Below are 22,214 nucleotides of genomic sequence, written 5' to 3' on the forward strand. Positions count from 1 at the left end.
GATATACAAGAGGTCCATCAAGGAAAGTTGACTGAAGGAAATACATTGAAGTATGGAGGTGAGTTCAACCAAAGAAGAATTATCATCATAATATTGACAATAAAGCCAAGAGAAAAACCATGAAAATGAAAGTAAAAAGTAGTTCTGGGGGCTTCATATGGTGAAACAGACCCAGGAGAACAAAGTCATTTCCAGTGGTCCTATTATTCCACTTCTCTATTTTCACCTTCCCAAATCATTACCTTGGATAGAGTAGACAAATATCTTTAGATATATTATCTATCAATTTTGATACAACCAATATTTTCCAATATTTGCCTTTCTTTTTTTAAATGTTGTATATATAATATGTTTTGGCTACATTTAATTCTATCACACAATGTTGTCTATCACAATATTACTGCAACATTTATTAAGATGGTTTTACAAGTAATTCTGAAGATTGGTTGCTTTCAGGATTTTAAGAATATGTAATCTTTGAAATTTTCTAAGTATAGTTTAAAATACTTAAAATAAAGTAGATATATTATCTATCTATCTATAAAAATACCCCATTACTCATACTTAAAGCCATTCCCTGGTCTCGTATTGTTCTGACTTACTAGCACTAGAGAATAAATAAATAAGCCTGCAGTCTTAAGTAAATAAGTAGCATTATATATACCTGAACAAAATGTGTTCAATGTTTTACATATGTCTTTTTGGCCATTATAATGGTCTTTGTCTTCAAGATATATATTTGACTCTTAAATAGGGTCAAAACCAACTAATGTATGCAAAGATATAGAGCAAGTGAACTAGAAATGTAATTAGATCTATATGGTTGCAAATATTCTGATCTACTCTAAGCACATTGACAAAAGTCTCTAAAAAAGAAATAAGGTTGAAGTGTTTTATCTATTTATTTATTTATTTTTAGGGCTGCACCTATGGCATATGGAAGTTCCCAACTAGGGGTCGAATCAGAGTGGCAGCAGCCAGCTTATGGCACAGCCATAGCAACACAAGATCCTAGCCGCATCTCTGACCTACATCACAGATTATGGCAATGCTGGATCCTTAACCCAGTGAATGAGGACAGGAATCAAAACTGCATCCTCATGGATACTAGTCAGGTTCTTAATCCACTGAGCTACAACTGGAACTCTTGAAGTATTTTCTTTTTAAATAGAGAATGCATAAGATTGTTTTTACCTTTTATTTATTTATTTATTTATTTATTGAAATTTGATGATTGACAATCTATGACCACCCAGAATATATGGGAAAAAACTCAATATTAAACAGTCTGCTTGCTGGGTCAGATTTCAAATCCACATAGGCTGTCAAAATTATGAAAAACAAACATAGAAATGCAACAGCGAGACAACTGGTACTGATCTATCTTAGCCAATGGGCTTGATAATTTTCTTCATCTGTATTGTAATTCAATAAAATTCTGAGCATAAGAAATCATATAGACCACCTAATCTAAAGAAGATAAAACCTAGTCTGAGGAGGAGAAAATGGTTTTCCACTTTGACAATTCAAAAATTATGATATCAGGATCTCAGTTCAGAATTTAACAGTTATGACTATAGCATATTTGTCATTTAAATCAAGAGCAAGTGGGTTTGTTTCCTGACTTCTCCATTGTTTAGTGACCTCATATATGTTACTTGAACTTTAGTTCTTCATGTATAAGTGGAATAATAAGAGGATGGATGTATAGGGTTTTGTGAGTATAATGTTATGGATTATTGAAAATTTATTTGGACAGAGGAAGATGTATAGGGGATAACAGACTTATCATCATATCCAGCTGAGCTTTAATCTTATGGCAAAATATAGTTAGGACTACTGAATTGACCTATGTAGTTTTATTTTACCTTCTGGTCATATCAAATACACAAACCAGAGACTTATGTAATAGTCTACATATATTTTTAATTGTGTGCCTCATTTCCTGAATATCATATCAACCATGTAATCAATATCCTGGGTCTTTTTCAGCTAACAATATGCATCTATCATTGTTAACTTTGCACATTTGTGATGTCAATGCACATATTTATTAAAGTATTCCTAAGCAATTACAAAATTATTCCCATTTTTCTATATACAGAGGATGGACACACATATTTCTCAGAAGTTGAGTTTGATTTGGGAATGATATATATGACTAGGTCGGGTTATGGGGAGATATTATGTCACATCATGAGGTTAGTCAGGGTTAGGTCACATGCTGAGATTAGTTTGGCATAGTATTAATTTTAGGATGAGACAGAGATTTTTCTAATACGTACAAACATATCAAACACAAAAATTCTATAGCATATCAAACTAATGTTAGCATTTATTGACTCCTTCCTTTAGAGATCTAAATATTTTGTACATAAATTAAATCCTTAGACCTGCTAATGTTAAGTATAAATAAGGCACTGTGAATAATATTTCTTCAGTGCTTGTGATCATATCCACCACATTTTACATCCACACAACTTAAATGTCACTGAAGTTTTGGTTTAGCATTTGTATGAATCTACTTAGAAAAATGTAAATATAATGTGAAAGTCTAAATTCATCAGAAATCAGCATTTGAAAAGGATTTCAACACACCCCCAAATATTATGACAATCATATGCTTAAAAAGTTCTCATCTCTCCTTTCACAACTGTACTCATTTGTGTAAAGGTTACCAACATATTTAGAAAAAGAAAAACTAATTTTCACTATTATGATTAATAAATAAGGAAACTGTAAAAATTATTTTGAAATTAATATTTTTATCTTAAATTCCGTCTTTTTGGTTAAGTTTTCATTTGGTCTTTAAAATAGCATGGGTACAATAATACTTCAGAATTTTTTGGAAGATAAAGTTTATCTAGTTTTTGCTATCAATGGAAATAAATGGAGATATAAGAACTATTCATTAAGATCTCCTTTCTGATTCAAGACAAGATGGCAGAGGAGTAGGGGGACACGCTCGCCCTCTCCCACAAACACAACAAAAAAAGCACATCTACAGAAGAAATGACTCGCACAGAACAGCAACCAATCGCTGGCAGAGGAACCTAAACTCCAATAATGGCAAGAAGTTCGTGACATTATTGGCAGAACGGGAGAAAAGAGGAGAGTGAGAGAAGGTGAATCCCAGCGGGACGGGCGCTCCCGAAAGGGAACTGCGGAGGAGAAAGGGATCCCGCACCCTGGAAAGTCTCCTACCGGGCGAAAGATCAAATGAACCGGAGGAATCCCCAGATGCAGAGAAGAGTGTAGCAGTAAGTCGGAGTACGGAAAAACGGATCAAGAACCCAACGGACCATCTGAACTACAGGCACAGTCACCAAAAATTGAGACGCCTGGGTGGGGGCTGGGCACCAAGACGTCGCCTCTGAAGGTTGGTCCCCGAGAGGGGGCCGGGGGACGCCTGGGTGGGGGCTGGGCACCAAGACCTCGGCTCCAGAGATTAGTCCCCGGGCTGGGGGGGGGAAAGAGCGGAAACTGCTTGGGAGGTCTCTAAACCATTTGACGGGGCAGAGACTGCCTGGGAGACTAGAAAACAAAGCTGTCGCAGAGGAAGGGAGCAATACTCTAGGGGCAGGGAAGTGGAAAGCCGCCTCAGAGGGAACCTGGGAGAAGAGCCTGGTCTGTGCCCGTGCTGGGGAGGGGAGAGAAGAAGGGGTGGGTTCCCATAGAATACCCCCCATGCCACAGCAAGCTTACAGGACCGCTAGCTAGCAGAAAGCTGTGCTTCCCAGTGCATTCCCTCCCCCCACCCCTGCCACCCCCTACGCTCTCGTGGAACCTGGGGCTGCCTGCCATCCAGGAGGGCTGGCCTCAACAATTGCCTGAAGCCTACCACCGCAGGGGCTCTCCCTGCACAGGCCTGCTTGCCCTTTGGAGGGGCTACACTTCCACAGAGCAGCACCAAACACCACCAGCCCCCTAGAAAAGGCCTGCAGCCCAGAAAAGCTAGAACAAGCCTAGCCAGGCCGTGAATAGATCGGCCTAATTCTCTGACGGTTTTTCTGAGATGGCCTCCCCCGGGGAGGAGCCTCTTGGGTCTCCAAGGGCCTTGCTACCCGCCCAAGACCCCAGGGGGTGCTAAGACCTAGTGGACCAGCTGCATAGGACTGCCAGCTCCAGGCAGGACCCCCTGCAGCTCAGAAAAGCTGCAACAAGCCTGGCCGAATCGGGAAAAGATCTCAGACGGTCTTTCTGAATCGGGCTGCCCTGGGGAGGAGCCTCTTGAGTCTCCAAGGGCCCTGCTACCCGCCCAAGACCCCAAGGGGTGCTGAGACCTAGTGGACCAGCTGCATAGGACTGCCAGCTCCAGGCAGGACCCCCTGCAGCCCAGAAAAGCTGCAACAAGCCTGGCCGAATCAGGAAAAGATCTCAGACGGTCTTTCTGAATTGGGCTGCCCGGGAGAGGAGCCTCTTGAGTCTCCAAGGGCCCTGCTACCCGCCCAAGACCCCAGGGGGTGCTGAGAACCAAGTGAAATCTGCTACCATCGTGGGGTGGACCTCCCAGTCCTGTCTGCCCTCAGGAAGCCCTCCTTTGCTTCAAAGAAACACTGTTAGTCCCATCAACACTCCAGAAAAGCCACACTGCCTCAAAAAAGATTGACCAACAACGCCAGCCCTCAGGAAATATTCCACGGCAGTGACAAGGCAAACACTACCCGATAACGGAGAGTACAACTCCCTCAGGAGAAAGAAAACAACAAGCAAGATGAAGAAGCTGAGAAACCACCCCCAGTCAAACCAACAGGAGAACTCACCTAAAACAGTCAACAATGAAGCAGATCTCTGCAGTCAGACAGACCTGGAGTTCAAAAGAGAAATACTGCAAATACTGAAGGAATTAAGAGAAGATATGAACAGTAATGCAGATACCCTCAGAAAGGAACTAGAAAATATAAGGAGGAGCCAAGAAAAACTAGAACATTCATTTGCAGAGATGCAAACTGAACTAGGGGCAGTAAAAACCAGAATGAATAATGCAGAAGAACGAATCAGTGCTATGGAAGATAGAATAATGGAAATCACTCAATCTGGTCAACAGACAGAAAACTGAATCAAAAAACTGGAAAGCAATATAAGAGACCTATGGGATAATATAAAATGGGCCAATCTACGCATAATAGGAATTCCAGAAGGAGTAGAAAAAGATAAGGGAATGGAAAATATATTTGAAGAAATTATCACTGGAAACTTCCCAAATCTAAAGGATACTGGATTCAAGATACAAGAAGCACAGAGGGCCCCAAACAAACTGAACCCAAACAGACCCACACCAAGACACATCATAATAAAAATGGCAAAAGTTAGTGATAAAGAGAGGATCCTAAAGGCAGCAAGAGAAAAACAGAATGTTACCTACAAGGGAACCCCCATAAGAATATCAGCTGATTTCTCTACAGAAACACTACAGGCCAGGAGGGAATGGCAAGAGATATTTGAAGTGCTAAAAGGAAAAAATATGCAACCTAGAATACTTTATCCAGCAAGAATATCATTTAAAATAGAAGGGGAAATAAAAATTTTTTCCAACAAACAAAAACTTAAAGAATACAGCAACAAAAAACCCAGGTTAAAGGAAATATTGAAAGGGCTTCTCTAAACCAAAAAGAAAGGAAGGAAAGGGAAGAAAAAAGAAAAGAAAAGAAAAAAAAAGAAGAAGAAGAAGAGGAAGAACTAGGACTGAGGAAACCGCAATCAGAGAACAGTCACTCAAATAAGCCAGCATACAGATTTAATCATGAACATGCCTCAAACTAAATAAAATTAAAAAGAAAAAAATAAAAGAGTCATCAAAACCATAAAATGGGGGCAAGGGATGTTAGGAGGTAAATAATCCTTTTTGTTTGTATGTATGTCTCTCTTCTTAATTTTAATATAATAATGAAGTGTTTGAACTTACAGGACCATCAGGCTAAAACACACAATTATGGGAAGGGGTTAGCATACTTAAAAAACAGGGCAACCACAAGCCAAAACCAAATATTGCATTTGCAAAAAATGAAAAAAAAAATACACTCAAGCAGATAATAACAGGAGACCATCCAACCAAAAAAAAAAAAAAAAAGAAGAATGGAGAACCATAGACTCAACTGGAACACGAGGATCAAATGGCAATAAATAATCATCTATCAATTATCACCTTAAATGTCAATGGACTGAATGCCCCAATCAAAAGACACAGAATGGCTGAGTGCATAAAAAGGCAAAAACCTTCAATATGCTGCCTACAAGAAACTCACCTTAGGACAAAAGATACATAAAGACTGAAAGTGAAAGGCTGGGGAAAAGTATTTCATGCCAATAGACATGACAGAAAAGCAGGAGTCGCAACGCTCATATCAGACAAAATAGACTTTAAAACAAAAGACATAAAGAAAGACAAAGAAGGACACTATTTAATGATCAAGGGATCCATCCAAGGAGAGGATGTTACTATCATCAACATATATGCCCCAAACATAGGAGCACCCAGATACATACAACAAATATTAACAGACATAAAGGGAGATATTGATGAGAATACAATCATAGTAGGAGACCTAAATACCCCCCTCACATCAATGGACAGATCCTCTAGACAGAAAACCAATAAAGCAACAGAGATCCTAAAGGAAACAATAGAAAAGGTAGACTTAATTGATATCTTCAGGACACTACATCCAAAAAAATCAGAATACACATTCTTCTCAAATGCTCATGGAACATTCTCAAGAATCGACCACATATTGGGACATAAAGCGAATCTCAATAAATTTAGGAGCATAGAAATTATCTCAAGTATCTTCTCTGACCACAATGCCATGAAATTAGAAATCAACCATGGGAAAAGCAAAGAGAAAAAACCTACTCCATGGAGACTACACAACATGCTACTAAAAAACCAATGGGTCAATGAGGAAATCAAGAAGGAAATTAAAAACTACCTTGAAACAAATGATAATGAAGACACAACCTCTCAAAATCTATGGGATGCTGCGAAAACAGTGCTCAGAGGGAAATTTATAGCAATACAGGCCTTTCTCAAAAAAGAAGAAAGATCCCAAATTGACAACCTAACCCTCCACCTAAATGAATTAGAAAAAGAAGAACAAAAAAGTCCTAAAGTCAGCAGAAGGAAGGAAATTATAAAGATCAAAGAAGAAATCAATAAAATAGAGACTCAAAAAACAATAGAGAAAATTAATAAAACCAAGAGCTGGTTCTTTGAAAAGGTGAACAAAATTGATAAACCCCTGGCCAGACTCACTAAAAAGAGGAGAGAAAGAACCCAAATCACCAAAATTATAAATGAAAAAGGAGAAATCACAACGGATACAGCAGAAATACAAAAAACCATAAGAGAATACTATGAACAACTATATGGCAACAAGTTTGACAATCTGGAAGAAATGGACAATTTTCTAGAATCTTACAGCCTGCCAAAACTGAATCAAGTAAAAACAGACCAACTGAACAGACCGATCACTAGAAATGAAATTGAAGAGGTCATAAAATCACTCCCTACAAATAAAAGTCCAGGACAAGATGGCTTCACAGGTGAATTCTATCAAACATATAAAGAGGAATTGGTGCCCATCCTCCTTAAACTCTTTCAAAAGGTTGAAGAAGAAGGAATACTCCCAAAGACATTCTATGAGGCCACCATCACCCTCATTCCAAAACCAGGCAGAGATACCACCAAAAAAGAAAACTATCGCCCAATATCATTGATGAATATAGATGCAAAAATTCTCAACAAAATCTTAGCCAACCGAATCCAACAACATATCAAAAAAATTATACACCATGACCAGGTAGGGTTCATCCCAGGTTCACAAGGATGGTTCAACATACGCAAATCAATCAGCATCATACACCACATTAACAAAAAAAAAAGTCAAAAATCATATGATCATCTCAATAGACACAGAAAAAGCATTTGACAAAGTTCAACATCCATTCATGATCAAGACCCTCACCAAAGTGGGTATAGAGGGAACATTCCTGAATATAATCAAAGCCATTTATGATAAACCCACAGCAAATATAATCCTCAATGGGGAAAAACTGAAAGCCTTCTCACTCAAATCTGGAACAAGACAGGGATGCCCACTCTCACCACTGCTCTTCAACATCGTTTTGGAAGTCTTAGCCACAGCAATTAGACAAACAAAAGAAATCAAAGGCATCCATATAGGAAGAGAAGAGATAACACTGTCACTGTATGCAGATGACATGATTCTATACCTAGAAAACCCTAAGGACTCAACCCCAAAACTCCTTGAACTGATTAATAAATTCAGCAAAGTGGCAGGATATAAGATTAACATTCAGAAGTCAGTTGCATTTCTGTATACCAGCAATGAAACATTAGAAAAGGAATACCTAAATACGATACCTTTTAAAATTGTACCTCACAAAATCAAATACCTCGGAATACACCTGACCAAAGAGGTAAAGGACCTATATGCCGAGAACTATAAAACCTTAATCAAAGAAATCAAAGAAGATGTAAAGAAATGGAAAGATATTCCATGTTCCTGGATTGGAAAAATCAATATTGTGAAAATGGCCATACTACCCAAAGCAATCTACAGATTCAATGCAATCCCTATCAAATTACCCATGACAATTTTCACAGAACTAGAACAAACAATCCAAACATTTACATGGAACCACAAAAGACCCAGAATCACCAAAGCAATCCTGAGAAACAAAAACCAAGCAGGAGGCATAACTCTCCCAGACTTCAAGAAATACTACAAAGCCACAGTCATCAAAACAGTGTGGTACTGGTATCAAAACAGACAGACAGACCAACAGAACAGAATAGAGAATCCGGAAATCAACCCTGACACCTATGGTCAATTAATCTTTGACAAGGGAGGCAAGAACATAAAATGGGAAAAGGAAAGTCTATTCAGCAAGCATTGCTGGGAAACCTGGACAGCTGCATGCAAAGCAATGATACTAGAACACACCCTCACACCATGCACACAAATAAACTCCAAATGGCTGAAAGACTTCAATATACGACAGGACACCATCAAACTCCTAGAAGAAAACATAGGCAAAACACTCTCTGACATCAACATCATGAATATTTTCTCAGGTCAGTCTCCCAAAGCAATAGAAATCAGAGCAAAAATAAACCCATGGGACCTCATCAAACTGAAAAGCTTTTGCACAGCAAAGGAAACCCAAAAGAAAACAAAAAGACAACTTACAGAATGGGAGAAAATAGTGGCAAATGATGCAACTGACAAGGGCTTAATCTCTAGAATATATAAGCAACTTATACAACTCAACAGCAAAAAAACCAATCAATCAATGGAAAAATGGGCAAAAGACCTGAATAGACATTTCTCCAAAGAAGATATACAGATGGCCAACAAACACATGAAAAAATGCTCAACATCGCTGGTTATAAGAGAAATGCAAATCAAAACTACCATGAGATACCACCTCACACCAGTCAGAATGGCCATCATTAATAAATCCACAAATAACAAGTGCTGGAGGGGCTGTGGAGAAAAGGGAACCCTCCTGCACTGTTGGTGGGAATGTAAACTGGTACAGCCACTATGGAGAACAGTTTGGAGATACCTTAGAAATCTATACATAGAACTTCCATATGACCCTGCAATCCCACTCTTGGGCATCTATCCAGACAAAGCTCTACTCAAAAGAGACACATGCACCCGCATGTTCATTGCAGCACTATTCACAATAGCCAGGACATGGAAACAACCCAAATGTCCATCAACAGAGGATTGGTTTCGGAAGAGGTGGTATATATACACAATGGAATACTACTCAGCCATAAAAAAGGATGACATCATGCCATTTGCAGCAACATGGATGGAACTAGAGAATCTCATACTGAGTGAAATGAGCCAGAAAGACAAAGACAAATACCATATGATATCACTTATAACTGGAATCTAATATCCAGCACAAATGAACATCTCCTCAGAAAAGAAAATCATGGACTTGGAGAAGAGACTTGTGGTTGCCTGATGGGAGGGGGAGGGAGTGGGAGGGATCGGGAGCTTGGGCTTATCAGACACAACCTAGAATAGATTTACAAGGAGATCCCGCTGAATAGCATTGAGAACTTTGTCTAGATACTCATGTTGCAACAGAAGAAATGGTGGGGGAAAAACTGTAATTGTAATGTATACATGTAAGGATAACCTGACCCCCTTGTTGTACAGTGGGAAAATAAAATTAAAAAAAAAAAAAGATCTCCTTTCTATTAAAGAATCATAAAATCTAAAAATCACACTACTTCTAATAGAAGTGAAAAGCTGTATAGATCTGGAAACCTGCTATTAGTGTGGCATTAACTCTACCCATGTATCCCAGTATCTCATTGTCTATATGTTCATGGCTAGCATTTACCAATGAGAGGAATTTTATACCTGACATGAAAAATATAAGAAAATAAAATGAGTTATTACCTGAGAAATGTAGATATGTAGGTAGATGTGAGTTTAAAAGTAGTTTCCAGGTAAGGTTCTAGGAAATATACTACATGGGTGCTAGAGATTAAGACCATCTACTGATCACATAGCATTGTAAGCATTCTGAGATTTACAGCACCTTCCAACTGGAAGTCCTAAGACCATACCAAAACTGCCTTCACTATACCAGCCCTTTTTTTTCATTAAAATATGGTTGATTCACAATGTTGTATAAATTTTGGCTGTACAGCAAAGTGACCCAGTTGTGTGTATATTACATATATATATATACACACACACACATATATATACACACACATATATATATGTATATATATATAAATTCTTTTTCTTATATTATCTTGCATCATGTTCCTTCATGAAAGACTGGATATAGTTCCTTGTGCTATATAGTAGGACCTCAGTGCTTATCCATTCTAAATGTAATAGTATGCATTATGAACCTCAAGCCCCAGTCCGTCCCTCTCCCTCTTTCCTCCCCCTTGGCAAGCACCAGTCTGTTTTCTATATCTATGAGTTTGTTTCTGTTTTGTAGATAGGTTCATCTTTGCCATATTTTTAGACTCCACAAGTAATAAATATCATATCATATTTGTGTTTCTCCTTCTGACTTAATTCGCTTAGTGTGAGAATCTTTAGTTGCATACATGTTGATGCAAACAGCATTATTCCCAGTTCTTCTAAAATAAAGGTTCTAATTTCCTATGATAAAATCACTTGTACTTAGAAAATAATGGGTGAATTCTATTTATGATATAATGAAAATTCTTTATACACAGCATTTGTTGCTAGAATCCATATCAATGAGATATAACTTCAAAAATGGGAATATGAAGTTGATCTCCTAATCTGATTATATGACAATAGAATGGTTCAATAATTGCCAGTGGAAAATGGAGTACTACTATTCTAGAATACACTATGCCAAAAAACGTTATTTGAATTATTATTGGCAATTGGTGAAAGTAAAGTTCATCAAATAAAAGAAAACTTACTCTTAAAGATTTCATTTTCAGTAGAAATAAAGACCAATTATTTGTGGAGAGGAGTATATTTTTTAAATAATTGCACTAAATAAATTACAGGAAGGAAATGAAAAACTCTGTCCTTTAAATTCCTAGCACAAAGCAGTCAGAGAACCTGGTTACTTCAATGACTGCCCCAATCTTTTCCTTTTTCCCCCTTGAGGGAAAAAAAAAAAAAGCGGAATAAATATCTCATGGTGAAGATGATCTAAATCTAAAACAAGTTGAATTTGCTGTCTTATTAAACCTATGTAGAATTTAGGACACCGATTTGAAAGAAAGTTGGAGTTGAAACTTCTAGGTAGATTACCAAATCTGAATACCTTGAACATCCAAATTTCCTGGATTTTTCCTTGACAGTAAAGGTCACTGTCCTCCAGTTTGAGCAGTTTGGCATTTTCTTACCCAGATATCTTTTAATGAATTCACATCTGGCAATCATCTTACAGGAATATGTACATTATTCACAAGATCCAAGTCTTATTTCACTTATTTGAAGAAATGATATGGAATTAGCATCAGATATTCTTAAATAATGGGAGGGCAAATACCCTTCAGGAGTATCCTTAAATTAATAATAGTGAAAATACATGGGCTGAAAATCATCCTGCTAGTTTCCCCAAAGGAATAAGGCTTTAGGAAAAGGAAAATATCCAAATTTTTGGAAAATTAATTAATGTAGGTTAATGAGATTCTAAATACTGGGACCTAATATCAATGTCAATTGGGCCATATGCTGGTCATTTGATAAGCAGAGCTTGACCTGGATTTATTCCAGTGGGAATGGTGGGTTCATGGCTCTCTTTTGTAGAATTTTCTTTGATTCACAGGATTAAAATAGATAGTCTCATCGGTATGAAGCTAGCGGCAAGATTTATTGCATATATATTCTTATCATTTATGTTAAATATCATGTCATTTAATCCTATGAAAATGTGCAAAAACTTTGAATTTTTCAATGAAGTTTATATTTTATGCCATAAAAATGTTTATTATCTTTAGTTATAGAAAAATATAGCTACTTCTTTTGGCACAACTGAATGCGGCTTGAAAAACCCATGCCAAGGAAATATGAGTAAGATATCATCTCTGCCTTTAAGGGGGCTCTTCTATCTTCCTGATAGCCCTTTATATTTACTTTATTCAATTCACACATACATTTTGATTTGATTCACATCATTTAAGCAAGCCCCTGACTTTGTTATGCTTAGGCTTCAATTTACAATCTGTCCTTCAGGGGCTGTATTGTATTTCCATTACCTTCAAATACTCTGCAAATTTCTCTCAAAATTTAAACCATAGCAGTCACCAGAAGGTAAGGAAGCTCAATGCTGATTTTCATAGGATAAATACAGGAGGAATGAAAATGTGACATAGACACTAGATACAAGCTGACCAGTCAATTAGCAAAAATTAGAAAATGCACTTTTAAAAATACAGTTTCATTTAGAACATGAATAACTGCTAGGAGATGCACAAAAACTGCTCATTCTATTAAAAGATGTGCAAACCTATATATTAAAAATTACAAATATTGCTGGAAGAAATTAAAGTACTACCAAAATGTTCAATGTTTTAGATTAGAGGATCAATATTGTGTGAGTAACAGCTGTACACAAACTAAATTGTTAAGAAGAATACTAAAGATTTGTTTTACACATATAATGGTGGCGGTATGTTAGTGGCATTATTCTGTCATACAAAGCAGAATCTTATGGAAAACCAATTTTTTTTGACGAAAAAGTTTATGATATAGAAGCATAGTTTTCTGAATAAAGCATACATCTTATTTCTTCATATACTTATGGGCTTATTTGCATGGCATATTTTCTTTGGAGGGTAGCAATCCTATTTCCCTAACCTTTTATGTGACCATACTATTTTCCTGTGCTCAAACATGCCAGTATTTGAAATAACATCTATCCTTCTGCCATTTATTATTTTAACTCTCTGAAGAGAGGACTTATAATGAAGAACAACTGGGAAGATATTTAGGTTGTAACTTGTCATGAAAAAGTGATTATGGTTGTTTTGTAGAGAATGCTTCTTCATCAGAATGTCTGTCATGAAGTTGGTTGGCTGCAGATGAAAAATGTAATTTGTTGAGGTGTCTAAATAGGTAGTTGAGTCAGGTCAGAGTAGGGGCTATCCAAGGGAGATGACACATGAAGAAATTCTTATTTAAAAAAAAAGATTATAATTAACTGATGAATTCATTGTCATTGTTTGTATAGTTTTGCATATGAGACATGAAAAATGGAATTATGAGACCAAAGCTAAATTTTTCCTTGTTAGATTAATTTTCATACTCTGCTTACCTTCTTTCTCTACCCATTGCAGTAACACATTTTTCTGCTAAACAAATATCAAATAGTTCTAATACTGAGCTGTGGTCTACCAAAATATTAGATTTCTTGGAGTAGCTTCACATCTTTGTCTAGCTCTAAATTTGCATTATCTTTAAGGTCTTGGCTTAGGTGTTGCATCATCCATAGTATTGTCCCCTCATTCCTCTACTCCATATTCCCTTGCTTTTTACTCCTGTTAGCTATGACTGTATCAATTGAACAGCCTCTTAAACACAATACCCCCAGTACATATCTTTATGAATATACTTTCCATCATGACTAATAATGATCTGATTGTCTATCTCCCTCATTATGGAAGTTTTGAAGGAAGGAACTACATATATATATATATATATACACATCTTTGTGTTTTGGGGGCTTCACATTCTTCTTAAATCTTATTTCATCATTAGTAAATGAATAATTTACTGATAGTTATGAAAATAAGTCAATCATTACTAAATGGTTATGAAAACATAATGGAGTGAGTTGATGGAAAAAGAGCGTTTTCTCTAAAAATAAATAAATTATAGTGCAAACTTTAATTTACAGCATAGATTGGGAGCTTGGGGTTAATGGATGCAAACTATTGCCTTTGGAATAGATTAGCAATGAGATCCTGAGGTGTAGCACTGGGAACTATGTCTAGATGCTTATGATGGAGCATGATAATGTGAGAAAATAGAATGTATACATATATGTGTAAGTAGATCACCATGCAGTACAGTAGAAAAAGAAATGTATTGGGGAATTAACAATTACAATTTTTTAAATAAATAAACAATAATTTACAGTGTAGCTGTGGAAAACCAAAGTCTTTGTTTATAATTAATTTTACAATATGATAATACTTTTCTCTTGAACTTCATTTTTTTATGTGGGATTGAACTTCAAATTTTCCTCTTTTTTGTTGGTTTGATTACTTTTTTCATATATGACATTTTAATTTATGTATATAATTGTGAAATACAAATAATATGAAATATATTAATTTAACAGTTTTTTGTCTTTTTAAAACCACACCCATGGCATATGAAAGTTCCCAGGCTAAAGGTCAAATCAGAGCTGTAGATGCTGGCCTATGCCACAGCCACAGCAAAACTGTATCTGAGCCATGTCTGTGACCTACACTGCAGCTAATGGTAATGCTGGATCCTTAACCCATTGAGCAGGGCCCAGATCAAATCTGCATCCTCCTGCTACTAATCATGTTCATTACCACTGAGCCATGGTAGGAACTCCCCATCTTAACAATTTTAAGTGTATAGATCCTGTTAAGGATATTCACATTATTGTGGAACATATTTCTAGAACGTTTGCTTTTCAAAAAATGAAACTGCATATACAGTAAACCATCTTCCATTAGTACCTTCCCCAGCCTTTGAAAATGAACTAGTTGGGCTTCATTAATTTGAAAACTCTAGAATTCTAGAAAACGTAAAATTCTGTCTTTTTATAACTAGTTATTTCACTTAGCATAAGGACTTCGATGTTTGTCTATTGAATAGCATGTGTCAGAATTCCTTCCTATTTAAATTTGAAAAAATTTCCAATGTATGTGTATATAAAATATTTTATTTATTCATTTATCCACTGTTGAAAACTTGTATTCCTTCTACCTGTTTTATCTATTGTGAATAATGCAAAAATATGTGTATAAATATGTTTTAGAGACTCTACCTAATTTTAGAGTCTAATTTCTTTTGAATATATATCAAAAGTTGAGTTAGTGGATCATAGAGTAATTCTATTTTTTTTGAGGAATTATACTATTTCATAGAAGCTGCATTTTTATACAGTCAACAACAGTGCACAATGAATAGTTCCAACTTCTCCACATCTTCAGCAATGTTTGGTAGTTTTTGTTCCGTTATGTAATAAATTTTACTTAAAGAATAGTTGATTTGGAGTTCCCATCATGGCACAGCAGAAATGAATCTGACTAGGAACCATAAGGTTTTGGGTTTGATTCCCTCACCTTACTCAGTGGGTTAAGGATCCAGCATTGCCATGAGCTGTGGTGTAGGTCACAGACACAGCTCAGATCTGGTGTTGCTGTGGCTCTGGCATAGGCCTGCAGCTACAGCTCTGATTAGACCCCTAGCCTGTGACCCTCCATATGCCCTAAAAATACAAAAGACAGAAAAAAAAAAGAATAGTTGATTTACAATATTCCTCCAATTTCTGTTGTACAGCAAGGTTACCCAGACATACCTACATATGTATCCTTTTTTTGTTGTTGTTGTTTTTTGTTGTTTTTTACTATCTTCACTTTTAAGTAGTTGCCATTCTTCTTGGAGTAAGATGTTACCTTCTTGCGGTTTTTGTTGACAGTTGGATCAAAAGTGGGCTTTATTATCTTGAGATATGTTCCTTGAATACCAAAATTGCTGAGAATTTTTATCATGAATGAATGTTGAATTTTGTCAAATTAATTTTCTCTGTCTATTGAGATGATTTTTACCATATGTCTTATTAACACAGTGTATCACAATGATTAATTTTGCATTATCCTTTCATCTCTGGAATAAATCCTGCTTGTTAGTGTTATATGACCCTTTATTATATATCTTTTGATTAATTTTACACATATTTTGTTCAGGATTTTTGCATCTATATTCATCAGAGATATCAGCCTGCCATCTTCTTGTTTGCAGTTTCTTTGTGTGATTTTTGTATAGCAGGGTAACAATGGCTTGGTAGATTGAATTTGAGTGTGCTCTGTCATCTTAATTTTTTGAATAGTTTGAGAAGAATATGTAATAACTCTTCTTCATATATTTGGAAGAATTCCTCTGTGAAGCCATTCTTTCTTGGACTTATGGTTTAGTGTTGATAAACTCTTTTAGTTTTTGCTTGTCCGAAGATATCTTTCTCCTTCAACTCTGAATGACACTCTTGCTGTAGAGTATCATAGGTTGTAGGTTTTTCCTTTTTCACTACTTTAAATATGTTGTTGCATGCTCTACTGGCCTGAAAAATTTCTTCAGAGAAAATACCTGACAGTTTTATGGAAATTCCTTTGTATATAGATCTTTGTTTTCTACTGTTGCATACAAACTGCATTCAATCTTTAGATCACTTTATAAATATTGATCTAGTCTGTCTTTTCATAGACACAAGATGTCTTTTCATTTATTGATGTCTTTATTAAACTCTTAGGCAAAGTTTCATAGCTTTTACTGTAGAAGTCTCTTTATTTTGTTAGATTTACCCCTAAAATTTAATTATTTTTAAAAATACTGAAAATTGAGTTATTTTTAAAATTTTCTTTTATGATTGCTTGTTGTTACTGTCTAGAAACAGAACTTTTTATTGTGTAATGATTTTATATAAAGGAAACTGTTTAAAAATTTTATTGGAATATAATTTACTTAAATATTGTGTTCGTTTTTTCAGGTGTACAACAAAGTGCATCAGTTATTGATATACACATATACATTCCTATTTAGATTATTTTCCCACATATGTTATTACAAGGTATTCAGTAGATTTCCTTGTGCTGTACCATAGGTCTTTGTTACTGACATATATAGTCCTGTCATATATAGTAGTATGTATATGTTATTCCCAACCTCTTAATTTGTCCCTCCCCCAATGTTTCCCCTTTGGTAACCCTGTTTGCTTTCAAAATTTTGATTCCCTTTTTTTGTAAAAAGACATTTTCTATAATATTTATTATATTCCACATGTTAGTTATCTTAGATGATATCTGTATTTCTCTGACTTACTTCACTTAGTATGATAATTTCTATGTCTCATCATGTGCTGCAAATGGCATTATTTCATTCATTTTATGTCTAGGTAATATTCCACTGCATATATGTACCACATACTTTTATCCTTTCCTCAATTTATGTCCAGACTCTTTTAAATATTAGTACAATATATACCATGGTGCATGTACCTTCTTGAATTATGGTTTTCTTCTGAAATATGCCAGGAGTGGGCTTGCTCTATCAGGTGGTTTTTTACATTTATTTTTAAGGAATCTAAATAATGTTCTGCATAGTTGTTGCACTAATTTCCATTCTCACCAACAGTGTAAGAGGGTTCCCTTTTTTCCATACTTTCTTCAGAATGTATTGTTTATATACTTTTTGATGAGGGCCATTCTGACTGGTGTAAGGTGATACCTCATTGAAGTTTTGATTTGCATCTCTCTAATAACAGATAATAGAGAGAATCTTCCCATGTACTTTTTGGCCACCTGTATGTCTTCTTGGAAAACTATTTATTTAGAAATTGTGACCATTTTTTATTTATGTTTTTTCTATCCTTTTTTATATAAATGTATTTGGTGTTTACATATATTTAAAATTTTTCCTTTTTGGTTCTTCTTTTGCAAAGATTTTCTAATATTCTGTGCATTGTCTCCATTTTTTATGGTGTTCTTTAGTATGAAAGACTTTAAAATTTCATTAGATCCTATTTATTTATTAATTTTTATTTTTATATTCATTTCTATAGGTAAAGGATCCTAGAAATTCCTGAATATTATGTCAGAGAATGTTCTGCCTATGTTTCACTCTAAGAGTTGTCCAGCTGTAGGCCTATAATCCATGTATATTTGTATATGGTATAAGAGAATGTTATAATTTCATTTTTAAATTTTGTTATAGTTGATTTACAATGTTCTGTCAATTACTGATGTACTGCAAAATGACCCAATTATACACATGCACACATTCTTTTTCTTGTAATATCATCCATCATGTTCCATAACAAGTAACTGGATATAGTACTCTGTATTATACAGCAGGACCTTATTTTTTATCCTCTACAAGTGTAGTAGTTTGCATATACTACACCCAAACTCTCAGTCCATCCCACTCTTTTCCCCTCCCCCTTGGCAAGTCTCTATGTCCATGAGTTTGTTTCTGTTCCATATGTAGGTTCATTTGTGCCATATTTTAGATTCCACATATAAGTAATATCATATGGTATTTGTCTTTCTCTTTCTGACTTAGTTCATTTAGTATGAGAATCTCTATTTACACCTATGTTACTGCAAATGGCATTATTATATTCTTTTTATGGCTGAGTAGTATTCCATTGTGTGCATGTACCACAACTACTTATTCAATTCATCTGTCAATGGATATTTAAGTTGTTTCCATGTCTCAGCTATTGTTAATAGTGTTTCAATAAAGACAGGAATACATGTATCTTTTTGAACAAAAGATTTGTCTGGATATAAACCCTGGAGTGGAATTGCTGGATCATAAGGTAGGTCCATATTTGGTTTTCTGAGGTACCTCCATTCTCTTTTCCATAGTGGTTGTGCTGATTTACATTCCCACCTACAGTGAAGGAAGGATTCCCTTTTTCCACACCCTCTCTGGGATTCGTAATTTGTAGAATTACTAATAATGGCCATTCTGACCAGTGTGAGGTGGTATTTCATTGTAGTTTTGATTTGCAGTTCTCTAATGATCAGTGATGTTGAGCATTTTTTCATGTGCCTGTTGGCCATCTGTATGTCTTCTTTCAAGATAGGTCTATTCAGTTTTTCTACCCATTTTTCAATTGGGTTTTTTGATTTTTTGCAGTTAAATTGTATGTGTTGTTTGTATATTGTTGAGATTAAGCCCTTGTCAGTTGCATCACTTGCAACTATTTCTCCCACTCCATAGGTTGTCTTCTTTTTTTTTTTTTTTTTTTTTTTGGTCTTTTTAGGGCCACAGCTGTGCAGCATATGGAAGTTCCAAGGCAAGTGGTTGAATCAGAGCTGTTGCTGCCAGCCTATGCCAGAGCCGCAGCAATGCTAGATCTGAGCCATGTCTGCAACCTATATCACAGCTCACAGCAATGCCGGATCCTTAACGCACTGAGTGAGGCCAGGGATCAAACCCACAACCTCATGGTTCCTAGTCAGATTAATTTCTGCTGTGCCATGACAGGAACTCCTTGTTTTGTTGTTGTTGTTGTTGTTGTTGTTGTTTGTTTGTTTGTTTTTTCTGGTTTCCTTTGCTGTACAAAACATGTAAATTTGACTAGGTTTCAGAGTTCCCATCACGGCGCAGCAGAAACCAATCTGACTAGGAACAATTATGTTGTGGGTTTGATCCCTGGCCTCACTCAGTGGGTTAAGGATCTGGTGTTGCCGTGAAATGTGGTGTAGGCTGCAGACATGGCTCAGATCTGGTGTTGTTGTGGCTTTGGTGTAGGCTGACAGCAACAACTCTGATTCGACCCCGAGCCTGGGAGCTTCCATGTGCTGTGCAGATGCAGCCCTAAGAAGGCAAAAAAAAGAAAAAAAAATTGATTAGGTCCCATTGGCTTGTTTTGTTTTTATTCTATTCCTTTGGGAAACTGACCTATGAAAATATTTTTGTGGCTGATGTCAGAGAATCTTTTTATAAATTTTCTTCTAGGAGTTTTATGGTGTCTTATCTCATTTTTAAGTCTTTAAGCAATTTTGAGTTTATTTTTGTGTATGGTGTGAGGGAGTGCTCTAGTTTCACTGATTTACATGCATCTGTCCAGTTTTGCCAGCACCACTTGCTGAAGAGACAGTCTTTTTCTGATTTTATAATCTCACCTCCTTTGTTGAAGATTAATTGACCATAGATTTCTGGGTTTATTTCTGGAACAAGACAAGGATGCCCACTCTCGCCACTGTTATTCAACACAGTATTGGAAATCTTAGCCACAGCAATTAGACAAACAAAAGAAATAATTAGAAGAGAAGAGGTAAAATTGTCTTTCTATGCAGATGACATGATACTATATATAGAAAACCCTAAGGACTACACACGGAAAGTGCCCAACTGATCAATGAATTCAACAATGTAGCAGGATATAAAATTAACATTCAGAAATTGGTTGCATTTCTCTATACTAACAATGACATATTACAAAATTAATATAAAAATTCAATACCTTTTAATATCACACCCCCAAAATTAAATACCTAGGAATAAACCTGACCAAGGAGGTAAAAGTCTATATGCTGAGAATTATAGAACAATAATCAAGTAAATTGAAGAGGATCCAATGAAACAGAAAGATATTCCATGCTCCTGATTTGGAGTATTAATATTATTAAAATGGCATACTACCCAAAGCAACCTACAGATATAATGCAATCTCTATCCGATTACCCATGATGTTTTTCACAGAACTAGAACAAAAAATCCAAAAATTTATAAGGAAACATAAGAGACCCAGAATTGTCCAAGCATTCCAGAGGGAATAAACAAATGAACAAACAAAGGACACATAACTCTCCCAGAATTCAGATAATTTCATTCTTTGACATATAGCTGTTCAGTTTTCCCAGCACCTCTTATTGAAGAGAAAATCACTGTATATGTCTTCCTTTTTTGTTGGAGGTTGATGGACCATATGTTTTGGGGTTTATTTCTCGGCTTTCTCTTCTGTTCCACTGATCTATATTTTGGTTTCTATGCCAGTACTATACTATTATGATAACTATGGCTTTGTAGTAATGTCTGAAGTCAGGGAGCCTGATTCCTAGTAGTTTTCTTTGGGATGTTTTAAGTATAGTATCATTTCACCTGCAAACCATGACAGTTTTACTTCTTTTCCAATAGGTTTTCTTCTCTGATTGCCATGGCTAGGACATCCAAAACTAGGGTGAAAAAACTGATGAGATTGGGCATCCTTGTCTTGTTCCTGACCTTAGCAGATATGCTTTCAGCTTTTCATGTTGAAAATGATGGTAGCTGTGAGTTTTTAATATATGGTTTTTATTATGTTGAAGTGGGTCCCCTTTATATCCACTTTCTGGGGAGGTATTCATCAAAAATCGGTTTTGAGTTTTGTCAAAAGCTTTTTCTTCAACTAGTGAGATGAAAACATGGTTTTTATTCCTCAGTGTTTTGATGCTGTATATAGCACTGGTTGATTTGCATATACTGAAGAATTCCCTTGCATCACTTGCATAAATCCCACTTGATCTTGGTGTAAGATACTTTTAATGCATTGTTGGACTAGGTTTGATATTCTCTTGAAGACATTTGGATCTATGTTCATCAATGATATTGACCTGCAATGCTATAAACCTGTTTGTTTTTGTGATGTCTTTGTCTGATTTTGTTATCAGGAGGCTGGTGGCCAAATAAGACAGCCATAGGAGTGTTCCTTCCTCTGAAATTTTTTGGAAGAGTTTCAGGATAGGTGTTAATTCTTCATTAAACATTTGATTGAATTCTCCTGTGAAGCCATCTGGTCCCAGACTTATGTTCTTTGTAAGTTTTTACATCACAGATTCAATTTCAGCATTTATGATTGGTCTATTCACATTTTCTATTTCTTCCTGGTTCAATCTTTTAAGGTTGTCCCTTTTATAAGAATGTGTCCATTTCTTCTAGGTTGTCCATTTTATTGGCATATAGGTGTTT

The sequence above is a fragment of the Sus scrofa genome, chromosome 2 (assembly GCF_000003025.6).
Source record: "Sus scrofa isolate TJ Tabasco breed Duroc chromosome 2, Sscrofa11.1, whole genome shotgun sequence".
In the NCBI taxonomy this organism is placed as follows: Eukaryota; Metazoa; Chordata; class Mammalia; order Artiodactyla; family Suidae; genus Sus; species Sus scrofa.